We start from the raw sequence: 9,280 nt of genomic DNA, 5'->3' as shown, positions 1-9,280 counted from the left end.
GAATTATTTCTGCATCATTAAGTTTAGCTGAGGAGCCAAAAGTCTGTCATTGCAGGGGGTTTCTGGGGTGTCACATTGAAGAAGAGAGATATTTAGAATAAGATTTCACCTTGGTCTGTTACTTGAGTGTTAGTCCAAGAAGTTATGTGAGCAGAGAAACATCAATCTGGCTGGACATCTGTCTTTCCCACTGTGTAGCAGAATCCCTGTGCAGAATCTTTAGTTGGGGATGGGCCATGGCCTCATTTCATCAGGTGTGCAGAGAGTCTCTAGAAGTTATGTGAGTCTTTCTTCACACATTGCTCAAAATCACATGAAGACTCAAAAAATATGTCCTCCGAAATTATTCTAGCCCTGGTCAGCATTATGAAGTAGGAAACTTCCTCTCTAATTGCTGTCTTTCTCTCATTGAAACTTTTTTACTTATTGTTGGTACTATTTTTGTCCCTTGTGCTCCCATCTCTGCCCCACTCATAGCTGCTACCTATGTACGGTATCTTTGCGATAACTTCTTCAAGTCACTCTATTATGCATTTTTTTCCTGGATAAAGAAATCACTAAACTGATATATTTTTCTTATTAACAAGTTATCTATTTTTTTTTTTTTTTGCAATGTTTGCTACATCCCCTCAGCTTTCTTAAGTCTTTTGTAAAAGGGAGGAAGTTGAAGTTGAAAATCTTCCTTTCAGGGTGCCTGGGTGGCTCAGTTGGTTAAGGAGCTGACTCTTGATTCTGGCTCAAGTTATGATTCGGGGTCCTGGGATGGAGACTGATGTTGGGCTCTGCACTCAGCCGGGAGTCTGCTTGAGGATTCTCTCTCCCTCTCTCTCTCTCTGCTCCTCCCCCTGCTTGTACATATATACATGGGCACACGCTCTCTCTTTCAAATAAATAAATATTTAAAAGGAAAACTTCCCATCAAAAACTTGATTGGGACATTCTAGTATTGATATTTTGTTTGATTTTTGGAGAAAAAAAAAATCCCAGAATATTTCTTGAAGCTCACCACTCATCTTTAAAGAAAACAATCTGTATTCTAAAGCTGAAAAGAAGTGTCAAGTTTTTCCCTTTCCTTAGAACTTTTCAAATGGGAAATGTCTTTTCCAGGGTTTCACTGGATACGATGAATGGGCAGTGGTATTGGGGGTAACTGAGTGATGAGTGGTACAGAAATATTGATTAAGCTTGGAAATCAAACCAATCAGAAATAGTCATTTTCCTTACTTTAGTCCTTTTGCATCTTTTAACTTCATTTTGTATCTTTCTTACCTTTTTTTAAAAGGTTTTATTTATTTATTTATTTGACAGAGATTGGCACAGAGAGATCACAAGTAGGCAGAGAGGCAGGCAGAGAGAGAGAGGAAGGGAACCAGGCTCCCTGCCTAGCAGAGAACGTGATGTGGGGCTTGATCCCAGGACTCTGGGATCATGACCTGAGCCGAAGGCAGAGGCTTTAACCCACTGAGCCTTCCAGGCGCCCCATACTCTTTTTTTTTTTTTTAAATTTCATTTATTTGTGAGAGAGAGAAAGAGAGAGAGAGAGAGAGCGAGCGTGCGTGCATAGGGTGGAGGCGCAGGAGAGAATCCCCAAGCAGGCTCCCTGCCAATTTCCAAGCTGATCCCACAACGCATGAGATGATGACCTGAGCTGAAACCAAGAGTTGGACACTTAACCTACTGAGTTACCCAGGTGCTCCTCGTTCTTACTCCTTGAAACCATGATGTCAGATGAAAGTATTTTATGTGATGTTAAAATTTAGCTCCATAAAAAAAAAACACAGATAATTCCATCTTACCTTTATCTTTATATATATTCATCTTAAAATATTTACATATTTTAACAGCAGGACTTCTCAAAAATTACTTTTTCATGGAATCTTTGTGGTTCTGAATTATTAGCACCTTCCACATTCATATTTATAGCTTTTGATTCAGCCTATATGTCGGCATGTAGCAAATATCGTTTGATCCACTGATTTGTGCAATAGAAATTACTCATAGGGCCTTTTTTTTTTTTTTGGATGCTGTTGCTAAGTTGTGGTGTGACCACTTCAGCTAGAACATACTCTAGACTTATGAAAATTCTCATACCCTTGTTAGTACTGTGGAAAATTTAAAGAACAACAGAAGTAGGCTTGATGCTGGTTAGAATGTGATTTCTCCTGAGAGTATTTGGAATTTGCTATGGAATTTGCTACTCCAGTTCAACAAGTTTCCCCACTGGCTGGTGGGATTTTCTCACTATTTCCAGATTGCAGAGGGAAATAGGAAATAATGGAACCAAAGCATGAAACTAAAGGCTTATCTTTTGTCTGGTTGTCAGATTCAGAATAATTGAGTTGCCTGAACTGTTAGCACCAGAGCTGGCAGAGAGGATGGACAGTCTTCTGACTCTGTATCTGAACAAGGAAGTTCTGCTCCAGTAAAAAGCCTATCGGGCATGTCAGGATGAGCTTTTCCCATGTTCAGAAGCTCCTTGCACTTGGGATAGAAAAGAAACGCTACTTAGCACTACCTAGTGCTATTGAAGACAGTGAAAACAGCAATACAGTCTCCCTACCCCCATCCATTCCACAGGGCCTAAGAGTCCCACCTTTAGTGCCCTTACTTTTAGTTAGTGTCATTGACAATGTGCAAAAAGATTGAGGAGCCAAATACTTTTTTGTTCATGGACTAATAGATTGGATTATTTTGCTCTTAGAAAGAGCTCTGCAGGAAGGGAACACACACAGGAGAGGTATATTTTGCCTGTGGAGTGAAAGGGAGAGACCAAAACATGGGATGCTATCTGCCCTTTGTATGTAGTCAGAGCGGGGAATGGGCAGCCTGTGAGTACCCCAGGAGCCCGTTTTTAGAATGAGTGATTCCCAATCCTTTCTCTGCTCTGATACATCATGGAAGTATCATGTTCTTCACCTATAATAAGGACTTCCTTATGACACTTACAGAAGTGGTTCTGAGCTGGGGTATAATTGGGTGTCTGTCAGATTTTGGAAAAATCCTGTGTTAATGAAATAGATGAGTAATTGTGGGCATCATGAATATAAAGCAGTAACTTCTGAGACAAAGTTTGATTTTCTATGGTTTCATTAACATGGGGAATGGGTAGACTGAATCAGTAGGTGTTTGTTGGTTTTGCTTCAGTCAGTCTTTAAATTAGTTTGTCCTGCTGGAGACAAAGGATCTTTCAGTGGCTTGACATGATATCCTTAGAAAGGATAGCGGTACCATAACTGTACACTTTTTCTAAACTTGTGCTTCAAATTGGTCTCTGATAAATGCAAGATCGGGAAAAATGCAGAACAAAGGAAGGATACAGGAGAGTTGAGGACACTAAGGTGGAAATAAATCTGTGCAGAAGAGAAGGGAGTTGATAAAATGTGAGCAGAGTCAGAGAAGCTAGCAGCAGGGAAGATGTATCTGATAAGCAGGTGTGTAGTATGTAGATACACTGTGAGTTCTCACTAATTAATACCTTCACTAATCTTTTTATTTTCAGTCTTCAAATATTTTTTATTGGCAGACCATGCATTGCCTTCCTTTATTCTATTTCAAATCACTGTACATTTACTTTTGTGAAAACACTGCCTGCATTGTCTAGTACAAAAAAAACCCCTAAAAATTGTTTCAGGAATGTAGAGAAATATCCAACTTAAATAGTGAAAAAGTACACCATAATTACTGCTGTACTGCCATCATTTATGCATTTCCCATGTTTCTTAAAAAATTATCTTGTCTGATAACATACAATATAAAGAGCAGTTATGAAAAACAGACATTTACATATACTTTAAAGTCTTATTGAGAATATCCTGATGGCATTGGATAACCAATCAGAGGCGCAGCTGCAGTAGCAGGATATGCATATGCCTGTTGGTTCATACCATTGTGCATATTTGGAATGTCACTCCCATATTGCTGAGTGCTATCGTAACCATTCTGGTAAGTCCCTGTTGGATTACCAGTCCTAAAATTGGTCTGTATGCGAGCAGACACAAAATTACTTCCAAAGCTCCCATTGGTATAATTTGCAGCACTGTAAACAGTGCTGACATTCTGAGTTTTTGCCCCCAAATCTCTCTTAAGCAGACTAGAGTAACCTCTGTCATAATTTCCCCTGTCTCTAAAAGTATTAAATCCACCCCTTTTGTCCACAGAGTATATCTGTCCCGACAGTCATCCTTCATGCCTCCTCTACCCCTGGAATGACCTGAATTTGAATCTCTGTATTTGACCAACTGAAGCGGCTTGGGATTAATTGCTTGATTAGCTTCCCGAAGCACAGAGATAAGGTCTCTCACTTGCTTTATGTTATTAGGTGTAAAGAAAGTGTATGCTGTGCCTGTTTTGGTACTGTGAGCAGTTCTTCCAATTCGATGAATATAATCCTCTGAGGAGTAGGGGAGTCGTAATTGATGACAAATTTCATATCTTCCACATCTAGCCCTCTGGAGGCCACATCTGTAGCAATGAGAATAGGAGCTTTTCCATGTTTGAATTCATTTAGAACCCAATCACCCTCCTGTTGACTCTTGTCACCATGGATACCCAGGGTGGGCCACCCATCTCTCCTCATTTTTCTGGTAAGCTCATTACATCTTTTTTGGTTTCACCAAAACCAATGGTTTTATTCTCCTTCTCACTCATGATCTCTTCCATTAGATGAATAAGTTTTTTATCCTTTTCTACATCATGACATACATCCACAATCTGAACAATGTTGTGGTTTGCACTCAGTTCTAGTGCACCAATGTTTATATGAATGTAGTCTTTCAGGAAATCTTTAGCAAGCTATCTTACTTCTTTTGGCCAAGTTGCACTCCACATTAGGGTTTGCCTATCAGGTCTAATCTGATCCACAGTCTTCCTTATTTGAGGTTCAAAGCCCATATCAAGCATTCTATCTGCTTCATCAAGGACAAGGTAGGTAGTTCTTCTCAGATTGGTTTTCCCACACTTTAAAAAGTCAATCAGTCTTCCAGGTGTTGCAATACAAACTTCCCACTTCTCTCCAAATCATGAATCTGTGGTCCTTTGGGAGCACCACCATAGATGCAAGTGGACTTCAATCAACACACTCTGTAGTATTCGGCAGCTACTTGCTGTACCTGTTGGGCCAGTTCCCGAGTTGGTGCCAGCACCAAGCAGATAGACCCATCACCTCTCTCTAGGAATGGCTGATGGTTGATGTGGATAATAGCAGGCAGCAAGTAAGACAATGTTTTCCCAGACCCAGTCTGTGCTATTCCAACCATATCCAATCCACTTAGAGCAACAGGCCATCCCTGAGCCTGAATAGCAGTGGGTTCAGTAAAATTCTGTCTTGCAATCACATCCATGACATTTGCAGAGAAGTTTGCTTCGTAAAAATTCAGAACTGGCTTTGGGCAGAGAAGTTTGCTTCGTAAAAATTCAGAACTGGCTTTGGGCAGTTGTGACCTCTAACTTTAATTTCCTTATTCCTTCTGTATGTCTCCACCTCTTGTGCTGTTCACCTAACCAAATCAGGGTGGTCTTGATAAAAATTCTTCTCAAATTTGGGCAGCTCATCGAGATTTCACTTCTTTTTAACTAGTTTCTCCCCAGGGTTTCCAAATTTCTTTCCAGATAGGGGCCCTGCCCTACTTCCCCCAAACCGAGGTACACCAAACCCTCGATCCTGGCTGTGGTCTCCGTCACTCGACATGTTGTCAATGGTTGCGGTTGGTGGGGAACAAAGTGGAGAGAATCAGGTGCAACAAGTCGTTGCAGGTGGCTTTGGCAGTGGCAAAGCCTTGCGGGGGCGGCAGTGGCGGAGGGGCAGTGATGACAGGAGCTGGAGCTGCTCAACAAGAGACCCGTGGAAATGAATGAGTTTACCTTCACTAATCTTATGGTTGCCCAAATACCAATAGGTATTTAATGAGTACATAATATGTGCCAGGCATTATTCTGGGTGCTAAAGATACAGCAGTAAATGAAGTAACAGAATTCCTGCCTTCAAGGAGATCACAGTTTAGTAAAAGATTCTCCAGCTCTCATTAAGTTTGAAGTGCCTGTTTATGGTAAAGAAGTTTAAATGGGAGATGCTTTGGATAAAACATATTATTTGTCTTGGCAAAACATTCTTGAGAAGAGGTTAGGACAGTGGGGAAAAAGAAAGCATTGAATAACATTCTATCCATTTCCACCTTTCTGTCCAGTCATAGATATAAACGACAGTTCTGGCCCCTTGTTCACCCTCACATAGCTCTCTGGAATTCTTTCCCATTCTCTGAACATGAGAGAATTGAGGAGGTTATTTGGAAAGTCATTGGTCTGAGGAGTTGCCCTGCTACAGTTACCAGAGAATTCTCAAATTTCATCTGCAGAGACTGCAAGGCATCAGGGGCAAACACACTATGAGGAGTCAATTGGTGACCAGACCCTACAGATGAGAAGCATATGGAAAGTCAAATTCATGACTTGGTTCTTTAAAAAGAATAGGTTGTGGATGGATTTTAAATATGACTCTAAATACAAAGCTAGCATCAGTAGCTGTTTTCAGGAAAACCAAAGGAAGCCAGCATTCCCCAATGTGTTAGGGAGATTGTGTGGCCTCAAGGAATGAAGCAAGAAGTTCATTCTGTCTTCTTTCTCAAACACCCGCCTGGAGCCCAGCAGAATTCTGGCTGTGCATCTTGTCCTTGGTATGCTGCCAAAGGGATTAGCGTGTCACTGTGGACTCTTTCTCTGGCCCAGGAGAATACCAGGGAAAAATCAGAGCGAAGTTCTACCTGGGATTGGGTGAGTGGGTGAAATATTCTTTATGAACAGAGAGTGTGAGAAGCCCTGATGCACAACTCACCACTCAAAATGTGGTCCTGGCTAGTTGGGAACATGCAGATCTCAGATCCCCACAACCACCCCAGAATCAGGAGATTAAATTCGGAGCACTGGCCTAGGTAATGCATTTTCCTGCCTCTCTTTCAGTATGCCTCATTCCCACTGTCTCTTGTTCCTCATAGGCTACCCTCAAGAATGGTGTTGGTGGGTCCTGTTTGAGGTAATAGGCCACAACACTCAGTTCTTTACTAAACTGGGACTCTAAACCCAGAAGAGTCTGAGTCACAAAGAACAAAGAAATGGTTTCATTTCACACTGATCTAGAGTCTTTGCTGGTTAAACCTCAGGAAGGCCACAAAAAAGCCCTTAGACATTTTAGGGTGTGAATTTTGAATCTGTATTTCCTGACATCTGTTTGGCTGGATGACCTTCAATTTACCAAAATATGGAAACTTCATTATGGCATTCTACCCATATAATGAGGAAAACGCTGGTGTTTGTCTCAACCCCAAGCCCCTAAAGCAATACTATCCCCAACCACACTTTCCTATATAGCATTTTACACAAAAACATAAACCAAGATATTGGTTCTCTGAAAGTTAATATAAATGAAGTTTCCTTCTTATAAAATAGGAACAATATTCAGTCCCTTTGATTATCACAAATCTCTTGAGTAGGAGTCAAAACTTTTCAGTTAAGGTTTTATCCAGCTGAAGACATTTCCTCCTCTTCAGTGTATAACCTCACCTGTTGGTAGTTGGCCAAGTATACGAGTAGTGAGAACATTGTAAGAATTCATGGCGTATCTTATATACAGTCCTGCCCTTTTAGTTCTTTGTGGGTGAAAGGTAGAGCCACCCTGGCAACTTTCATGCTATAATTGTGTTTCTTGGGTTTTCAGAAGGATGAGAGAACAAGAGTGAATTGAGAAACATGAGAGTGAGAAACAGAGTGAATGAGCTGAATAAAGCCCCTGTGAGTCCCAACCACATCTCTTGGTGGTAGTGATGGGAGCACAAATCATTGATTCCTTGCAGAACATGGTCTCAAAAGGAGTCTGTTATGTGCAAGGATGATGCAGCTTTCTCGGGCTGGTTTCAAACTATACAATTGTGATATTCACACATACCTTCAGTCAATATATCAATATTTTATATCATTGACTACTTTTCCTGTGTCTGTCAACTTTACTGTCTCAAACTCTTTGTGGCAAGAATGAACCTATGTCTCCCACTCAAGAATAATTGATGCAATTTTTTTTTTTTTTTTTTAGAAGTAGACCAAGGTAGAGAAGCATGAGACCTTGGTATGGCTTGGTCTATTTTGGGATTAGAGTCTTTAGAATCCTCTCTATTCTACTCCTACATACTTTTTTTTTGTTTGTTTTTGTTAACATAGGTTTGGTAAATTTCATGTGCACGTGTGGGCATTTTTTCATTCCTGAGTTTTTGGCTCAATGGAGAAGTCAGTTGAGGAGCCAAATTACCAAAGAGGCTTACCATTTTTGTCATAGGAGTTTGTTTATTTCGTAATTGGGGCCCAAAGAGAAAAAGCTTAGAAATGCCCTCAAAAAATCAGATTTAGCTGATTGCTAGTTTATGCAAATCAATTTGAAAACTTTGGATAAGCATTATTTAGACAATAAAGGCAACAAAACTCTATTCAGTTGTGTCTACTCTTATACCTGACTCCCAGACTGACTGCTTTCACAGATCCTTTCAATCCTTCCAGAAACCTGAGGAGTGAACATAATAAAAAAAGAATTTCACTTAGTTACCATCTGAAAACAAGAACAGCAATGTTCATGTTTTCGGATGGTAGCTAAGTGGTAACATCGACTCATATATTTTTATTCAAGTAAATACCCCACAGACATCTTGTTGGCATATTTTATTCTGGGGGATTGTTAGAACTGAAATAGGCCTAATGACTTAGAGACATGACTTTTATATGTGTCTCTTGAATTGAAGTTTTGGTACTAAATGCCCTGAAATGATTTGACTATAGGTATTCATGAAAATTTGCTCCTTATTGCTAATCAAAAAGACAGTCTTGGTCTCCTTTCCTTCCCCTTTCCCAATCAGATTAACTGAGGAAACATTTTAAGAAGTATTTAGTTTTAGTTAGGAAATAACATTACTAAATAAGTTTTGCTAGGTGTTATATAATCACTGAAAGGCCCAGTTCAGGAAGCAGGAATTAGCACCTCTACTTGAGTGAATTTAAAAAAAAAAAAAAAGATACAAGGCCTTAAATAACTAGAAATGATGGGGTTTGGTTAAGCCCGTAGGCAGGAAAAGAGAGGTTTGGAGGGAGAGCAACCTTGAGCTGGCAAGCATCATGAACAATTGCTAGCCCAGTATAAGCATCTTTTTATATTGGCCTAGTGAAGTTAAAATATCAGCACAATTCAATCTAATCTGCTTCCTTCACTCCTTCACTCCAAAGACCAAATAATTTATTCAAGAAAAAAAAT

The 9,280-nt window shown here is 40.1% G+C and overlaps 1 pseudogene; it reads right to left on the bottom strand.

Annotated features, from left to right (window-relative positions):
* Window positions 1-3,798: 3,798 nt before the first annotated feature.
* LOC101685920 lies at window positions 3,799-7,603 on the bottom strand (annotated as a pseudogene).
* Window positions 7,604-9,280: the final 1,677 nt, after the last annotated feature.

This window comes from Mustela putorius, unplaced genomic scaffold, assembly GCF_011764305.1.
Source record: "Mustela putorius furo isolate JIRA1106 unplaced genomic scaffold, ASM1176430v1.1 tig00003863_pilon_pilon_pilon, whole genome shotgun sequence".
In the NCBI taxonomy this organism is placed as follows: domain Eukaryota; kingdom Metazoa; phylum Chordata; class Mammalia; order Carnivora; family Mustelidae; genus Mustela; species Mustela putorius.
The sequence above is the reverse complement of the archived record's forward strand: the minus strand, read 5'-3'. Positions and strand labels throughout refer to the sequence as shown.